Source organism: Pinus tabuliformis, chromosome X (genome assembly GCF_031772625.1).
Source record: "Pinus tabuliformis cultivar Carrire ecotype Pingquan chromosome X, CPIR1, whole genome shotgun sequence".
Lineage (NCBI taxonomy): Eukaryota > Viridiplantae > Streptophyta > Pinopsida > Pinales > Pinaceae > Pinus > Pinus tabuliformis.
The window spans coordinates 888,232,602-888,241,583 of record NC_142308.1 but is presented as its reverse complement, the minus strand read 5'-3'; positions in this window follow the sequence as shown (position 1 = coordinate 888,241,583).

Genomic DNA, 8,982 nt, shown 5'->3' with positions numbered 1-8,982 from the left:
GAAGTTGCTCAGAGAATTCATCAACCCAGCTAATGCCTCATCTGCTGCAATACCTTAACACTCCATTCTTTCATGATTTCCACCCTGAACCTTGTATCATCAGATCGTTTTCACCTCCACAAAATCATTTGCTCCGTTCCGTGTTGTAGATGTGGGATTCATCAAGGCCCTCCTACAGCGGGTCACTTCTTGTCAACATCAACTCATTATCCAAGAAGTTGACTTAGGAGCAACCCTTTGAGTACTTTGAAGCTTGCATGCCTCAATGGCGAGTTTCTCACTTCCAGTGATAGGTTTTCATCAATGAACTTCGACCAAAAGATTTTTCATGGTTTCCGACATTGACTCATGTATTCACACCACGTGAATTGTACTACCGTACCTTGAGGATCATCATCATTATCATTGATTCCTCTCGCGCTTGTTAACAACTTACATCATTGGCTGGTAATCAGGGGATGTCTTTCCGTGTTCGACATCAGAACATCTTTTCACATGGATCGACTTGTACTTCGGGCGAAGATTGAAGGAGTTTGAAGACCCCAGATCTAGTTTCACCCATCTGGGGTGCGACATATTCAGGGAAATAAAGACATCAAATGTACATCATAGCTGCACAGATCCAAGCTAAGGGATGATGGCTCTACCAGAATCATCAGTCTGCCACACAGACGATTGTCTGTCCCATGTACATGAAAATGAATTTATAAAGCTGAGCATTGGAATGCCCGCCTCAGCTAGATCATGAAAATATTATGAAGATAATGTATTGTATTGTATCTTATTATATGTCACATTATAGTTTGAAAGACCTCGTATCCTCATGAAAAGAATTTCACCCGACATCAGAAGATTTACAACCTCATGCTTTAGGGGGCAACTGTTATAGACATGTTTGGGAACTGCAACCCCAATCACATATGTCAATTAACCAAGGGCTCTCAAACCCCTAAAAGTGTTTTTTCATACCCTAAAGGATCAAGGTCAATTGATTACATCATTTCCTAGAAGTTCTCCCTGAAAAACTGCTCAGAACATGTCAAAACTGGACCATACAGACTGCTCCATGCTGACGGTGTGATGAATCTCACCTGCTACACACAAACGGTATGATGCATACTAAAAAGCCCTTTTGTAGGGCGTGATGAGCGAGAGCAGACAAATGGCAGAGGCAATTTGCTAGGTGGAAACTCAAAGAATCTTCTAGAAACTGCTCATATGACACTTGCCTCTTTGAATTCGCCCAGGGATGAGTAAGAGATCATGAAATCTCCAAGTGGAACCAAGAACTATCAGTGAAATGACACTAATCAAAATCCCAGAAGTTGACTCACTCCCTGCAAACATTTATATATGGATCCCTCATCCTGGAGATCCAAAGGGGCTGGAATTTTGTAATTTGTAAGGAAGTGCTATTTGTTTCTCTTTGAGAAATTTTATTATTGGGTGATCTTTCTTTTTATGAGGTGAAGAGGGCTTTCATGCTGGGAGGATGATGCTGGATCAGACAGCTGGGTTGTAATCCTCTCTTCTACTACTTCTATCAACAAAGCTATTTGAGTTTTCCTCCATATACTTGTATATTTCTGAATCTTGTATTTGTGTATGCACTTGTATGGTTAATGTACATCTGAATCTGCATCGTTTATGGTTATAGATCTCTATGCTTTTATGGTATTTTGCTGCTTTGATTCTACAGGTGTTCTTTGAAGCGGGACAAGTGAGAAAGAAGTGGCGAAGCTCTATCAAAGGAGAGAGGAAACAAGTAAGGAGCCAAGCGAAAGACTGAGATTGGTACTCTCTACTTCTCTCTCATCTATCTCTCATAAAGGAAAACACAAGTTACATTGAATTGTTTGTTTCTAAGATTGCTACCTATCTTATTAGGACTAGAAGTTCTAAATAGACACTAGTTTTCCTGATAACACACTTGCAGACGTGATAGACTATCAACCCGTCTCTATAACATTTCAGATCCGGTTATGCCATGATTTTAGGATTCGGTGATGCAACAAGTCAATTCTTTTGTAGTGGAGTGATGTGATGTGGGTTCCATGGACCCGATAGTGTTAAAAACTTCTGCCCATAATAATTTGAAGTTTGGATTCTAAATCCGAATGATTTTTGTGCTCGATACTTAGTGTATTTTGTATTTTCTACTTGTGGAACCAAAGCGATGGAATGAACTCACCGATTGATCTTTTAACACAATATTTCTATTATAAAGTATGAAAGACACAGATCTAGCACCAATATCATCTAAATACAGAGAAAACAAACATTTGAGGATCTCCATGGGCTGCATATATATAATTATGCACACAACATCAATTCATTCATAACAAAAGAGTTACAGAGTCTCGTCCTTTGGTCTGATTACACAAATAAAGATCTATGTCTCAAAAATACAATCCGCACACAATTTTGCTCTCACTCTCTAAATCCACTCCTCAATCCTCTCTCTATTTCATTACATTCTTCCTCCTTTTTGTAAGTCAGGTACCACTCTAACTGTATCTAACAAATCAATCCATATTTTTAATAAATCTAACAACAAATCTTCTAATTCCTAGCTCTAGCTCACACCTATGCTAACAACTCATCCTTTAGCCTAAAATAAGGCAATTTCTAACTTATTACAATAATGAAATACATTCATTTCTTGAGAGATCAAACCCTCTCAGTAAAACTGATTTTTGACCCATCAAGTCAACGAATTTCAACTTGTTTAGCCACAACATGTGAACAAACTTTCACATTGTAGGCTAAGTCTGGATGCTCCTGCATTAGACTCCTAGGGAAGAAAAGAATCGTCCTCCAAACATTCAGGACTTACTCCGTACTTTTGTAATTCTATTGTTGTCAACCAGCTAGCATCCTCTACTGGCTGTCCTTCCCATTTGACTAGATATTGGAAATAAGTCTGTCCTTTGGTTCTTTTGGATACTCTCTTCTCCAAAATAGCTTCCACTTCCTTCATAGTTGTCTCTGGCATCTGTTCTTCCCAGTTCACTATTTAAACTTGATCTCCTATAATTTGCTCCTGTAACTCTGTTTCTGCCTCTTTGTATGGATACAATTCTGCAACATTAAAAATGGGTGATATTCCAATCCCTTATGGCAACTCAATTTCATATGCATTAGCTAAAAAATTTCTTACAATTTTACATGGTCCTATCTTTTTCATTTTCAGTTTATTGTAAGTTTTAACAGTAAATCTTTCTTTTCTCAAATACACCATCATGAAATCTCCCACTTGGAATTCTTTCTATTTTCTCTTCAGATCTACCCTCTATTTGTATTTGTTGGGGATTTCCTGTAATTTGGCTTTGACTTCTTCCCGTAATCTCTGCTTCTATTCTACAAATTCTCCACCTTTTCCACTATTGGTCTCTTGTTTACTCAAATCCCTTAGCTCATACACACCTCTTGGATTCATTCCCAACAATCTGAAATGGACTCATTCTAGTACTTCAGTTTTGAGTATCATTATAAGAAAAATCAGCCCGAGCTAGTGCTAAATCCCACTGCTTAGGATTTTGATACACTAAACTCTTCAATGTAATTTCCAAGCTACTGTTTACTACTTCGGTCTATCCATCTGTTTGAGGATGGTATGCTGAACTAAAACTGAGGTCAGCTCCCAATTTCTTCCAAAGAGTTCTCCAAAATTCCCTACAAACTTTGTATATCTATCAGACACAATACTTACAGGTAACCCATGTAATCTTACAATTTCTGAAAGGAATAAATTAGCTATCTGTGTTGCATCACCAGTCTTCCTACATGCAATGAAATGTGTCATTTTGGGAAATCTATCTACTACAACATAAATAGAAGCATTCCCCCTCTAGGTTTTTAGTAATCCCAAAACAAAATCCATGCTAACTGCATTGCAAGGTCGGTCTGGTATTTGCCATGGATGATACAATCCTATATTCTGACTCGTTCCTTTTACATGCTGACATATCCTACATTTCTCAACAAACTTCTTAACATCAATTTACATTTTTGGCCAATAATAAAAAGCATTCACCTGAGCAAAGGTTTTAACTTGTCCAAAGTGACCATATAATCCTCCACTATGTTTCTCCTTTATTATTTTTTCCCCCATGGAACATTTGGGAATACACAATTTGTTGCTTTTAAATAATAGGCCTCCTTGAATGAGATAGTCCAACCACTAACTTCTGTTATGATTCATTGGATTCTGAACTGTTGTATAGATATCTTTGAAATCTGCATCATCCTTGTACATTTCAATCATTTCCTCAAACCCTACAACACCCACTTTGAATTCTTGCACAATAAAACTTACCCTGCTCAATGCATCTACTACTTTATGACTTACCACTCTTGTTCTTTATTACAAAAGTAAATCTTAGCAGGAATTCTACCCACTTGGCATGTTTTTGATTCAACTTTCGCTGGTTATTGATGAACTGTAAGGCATGATTGTCTGAATATAATATGAATTCCTTTGGCAGAAAATAATGTCTCCATTTCTTTAAGGCATGCAAAATAGCATAAAACTCTTTATCATAAGAAGAATATTTATTCTTTGCATCATTTGATTTCTCACTGATATATGCTATTTGTCTTCTCTCCTGACTCAGAACTGCTCCAACTACAACTCTACTAGCATCTGTTTCTACTTGAAAGACTTTCTCAAAATCAGGTAAAGCCAAAATTGGTTCCTCAGTGATTTTCTTCTTCAACAAATTAAAGATTCTGTCTGCTGCTTCTGTCCACTTGAATGGCTGATTGATCTCCTTGATTGTTTCAAGAATAGGTCCACAAATTTGACTAAGGTTTTTGATAAACTTTCTGTAAAAACTTGAAAGACAATGGAAGCTTCTTACCTCAAATATATTTCTAGGGGTAGGCCAGTTCCAAATTTCTTGGAATTTCTCTGGATCCATATTCAAACCTTCTTTAGAAACTACAAATCCCAGGTAAGCTAGTTCTTCCTTCATGAAACTACATTTCTTCAGATTTATCAATAGTTTCTCTTTCTGCAGAGTTCTTAGGACCAACTTAAGATGCTCTAAATGTTATTCCTTACTTTTACTAAAAAATAGAATATCATCAAGATAAGCAATAACAAACTTGCTTGCATACTCTTTTAAGACTTCATTCATTAATCTCATGAATGTGCTAGGTGCATTAGTGAGTCCAAAAGGCATCACTAACCACTCATAAAACCCATTATTTGTTTTAAATGTAGTTTTCCACTCATTGCCTTCTCAGATTCTTATTTGATGATATCCACTCTTCAAATATATTTTAGTAAAGTATTTTGATCCACTCAAACATTCCATTAAATCATCCATGCGTGGCAAAGGAAATCTGTACCTGATTGTGATCTTGTTGATGGCTCTAGAATCTGTGCACATATGCCATTCTCCTCCTTTCTTTGGACTGAGTACTATTGGTACAGCACATGGACTAAGACTTTCTCTGATTAGCCCCTTATCCATCAGCTCCTGCACTTGTCTTCCAACTTCTGCATTCTCTTGAGGAGTTAATCTGTATGCTGCTTTATTTGGCAAACTTGCTCCTAGTATTAGGTCAATATGATGACTAATACTCCTGATCGGTGGCAATGCATTTGGCAACTCATCCACAATAATATCAGCAAAATCATCTAACAACATTTTAATTTCTTCAGGCAAATCATCCAAGTTTGTGGAAGTCAAAATTACCTTTGGTCTTCCCACAATAGAAAAATGCAACTCCTCATTCTTCACTACTTCCTGCAGCAGCTCCTTTCCACTTATCAGCATAATACTACTTCTAGGTGTTCCTTTGTTAGCATTGTCCTTCAATGGCAGCAATGTGTGTTTAGTTCCATCCTTCTCCAGGGTATAAGTGTTTCTCCTTCCATCATGAATAGCTCTTTGATCAAATTGCCATGGTCTTCCCAGCAATACATGGCATACATCCATGGGCATTACATCACATAATATCACATCTTTATACAATTTGTATGTCCACGTTGCATTGTTTAGTCACAATAATCTGATGTCCCTTCTGTAACCATGATACCTTGTAAGGAGTAGGGTGCATGGTCTTTTCTAATCTAAGTTTGTCCACCATCTCTGTAGAAACAAGATTGTCAATGCTTCTACTGTCAATTATTACCTTGCAATACTTACCTTTTGATTTACAGGTAGTTCTAAAAAAATTCTTCCTTTGTGCTGGTTCTTCAATCTCTGGCTCTGCCCTAAGCAAAGTCCTTCTTAATAACAATGATTCACCTTCTTCAGGGGGCTCTTCCTTCTCCATAAGTTGATGTGGTTCTGGCTTTGCATCAGCCACATTCACATTCCTCTCACTTTTTGGTTTATTATGAGGAAAATCCCATGACATATGTCCCCATTCTCCACATGTATAATGCTGGACATCTCTTCCTCGTTGTCTTCCTCTAGGCACAAATATTCCCTTGTTATATTCTCCCCTCTGTGGTGGTCTACTACTTGAGCTTCCTGCTTCATGTTGATGCTATTGTCCCCTTGGTCTGCTAGTTCCCTTAACTCTTGCTGAACTTTTTCCTCTATTCCTTTGACTCTGTTTCCTCAATATCTTCTCTTCTGCCTTCAAACTTGCTTGATAGGCATCTTCAATAGTTTTCAGACTTAACAAGCTAGTATCATCTTGTATATCATACCTTAAGCCATTGATATATCTAGCTATCTTTTCTACATCATCCTCTACATGCCTTCCTCTAATACTCAATCTATAAAACTCTTTTGTGTATTCTTTAATAGACATTCCTTTTTGCCTTAAATTTTGCAATTGCTTAAAAATATTCAAATGATAGTCTTTAGGCAAAAACTTGGCTTTCATTTTACTTACCATTTTGTCCCATAGCTTGATCTTGGACTTCCCTTTCTTCGTTCTTGATGTCTGTAACTCGTCCCACCAGATAGTTGCATGACCCCTCAATCGAGTAACTGCAAACTTCACCTTCTTCCTCTCATCAACCTCTTTATAGTCAAAGTACTGGTCTAAGGATTTGATCCAATCCATTAGCTCTTTTGCGTTCAGATTCCCTTCATACATAGGGATTTCTACCTTAGGTTTTCCTCCTACTTTCGCCAACATCTTAATGATTTTGGCAATTTCATTGTCTTCGTCTACTACCTCCTCTGCAGGAGATTCTTCTGAAGAACTTTCAACTCCTTAATCAGGTGCTCTTCTTCAGGCAATCTCACTTGTCTCCATTCTCGTATGTAGAATCGATACCTCTTCCAGTAGAATTGCATTTGCTTCAGGTCTTCCTTGATCAATGCCTCTCCTTGGTGGCATTTTGGTTGCAAGCAACCCTTTCTTCTGCTTTGATACCAAAAATGATGCAGTGTGGAAGCAGGATGCACAAAAATCCCAAAATCACCCCACAGATCCCATTTTTAACTATGTCTGACTATTTTCCATTGTAATCGAAATACATTGGAAACCCACTAAAAACATTAATATTTACCTTTTGTTTATTGGCGCACTTGTTGAATGCGAAAGTCAATGCACCGAGCCCAGATTGTCGTCAATCTGGAACCGCGAGATCGGACGGTTGTTAAAGGTTTTGGGTGGTTCAATATGTCGAGGTTTAACCACCCGATATATGGCTTCGTTCTATTCCGCCTTGCTACATGGCACCTCCTTAATGGAATCAGGGCTGAACCACTTAAAACCACTTATGGCTTTCAACACGCACAATAACCATCCACTGTAGCGGGTTTGTCCAACAATCCAACAATCGCGATTGATCACGATCCAGTGGCTGAGATTTGATCGCCCGATCACAAGTCACAAAGTCTAACTACTAGACACCTTACACTTTAAAGCAGCGATGTGATATCACTTGTGGACCCGATAGACTATCAACCTGTCTCTATAACATTTCGGATTTGGTTATGTCGCGATTTCAAAATTCAGCGATGCAACAAGTCAATTCTTTTACACTGGAGCGATGCGATGTGGGTTCCACGGACTCGATAGCGTTAAAAACTTCTACCCATAATAATTTGAAGTCCGAGTTCTAAATCCGAATGTGTTTTGTGTCGGATACTTAGAGTATTTTTGGTTTTCTGCTTGTGGAACCAAAGTGATAGAATGAACTCGCCGACTATATTTTAACACAATATTTCTATTATAAAGTATGAAGGACACAGAGATAACACCAATATCATCTGAGTACAGAGAAAACAAACATTTGAGTATCTCCACGGGCTGCATATATATAATTATGCACACAACATCAATTCATTCTTAATAAAAGTGTTATAGAGTCTCAGCCTTGGGTCTGATTACACAAATAAAGACCTTTGTCTCAAAAATACAATCCACACACAATTTTTCTCTCGCTCTCTAAATCCACTCCTCAATCATTTGTTTGTTTCATTACATTTTTCCTCCTTTTTGTAAGTTGGATACCACTCTAACTATATCTAACAAATCAATCCCTATTTTTGATAAATCTAACAAAAAATCTTCTAATTCCTATCTCTATCTCACACCTATGCTAACAACTCATCCTTTAGCCTAAAATAAGACAATTTCTAACTTATTACAATAATGAAATACATTCATTTCTTGAGGGATCAAACCCTCTTAGTAAAACTGATTTTTGACCCATCCGGTCAATGAATTTCAACATGTTTAGCCACAACATTTGAACAAACTTTCACATTGCTAGCTAAGTCTGGATGCTCCTGCATCAATAATTCATATACCAAATAGCTATACACAAATGGCGGTGAAATATAATGATTTGTGCATTATTTGTATTCTTTGTTGAGGTAACGAGTTATATCATAATTAAATATGAATTGAATATTTCAACTAAGTGTATAAACCATTTTTATTGATATATAATTTTATTTTCCTTAGTCAAAATACCAATAATAATATTATGTGCATTATTAAAGATGTTTTCAATGTTGATGTTAAAGTGGTTACCATCCAGTGATATGGCTAATAGTG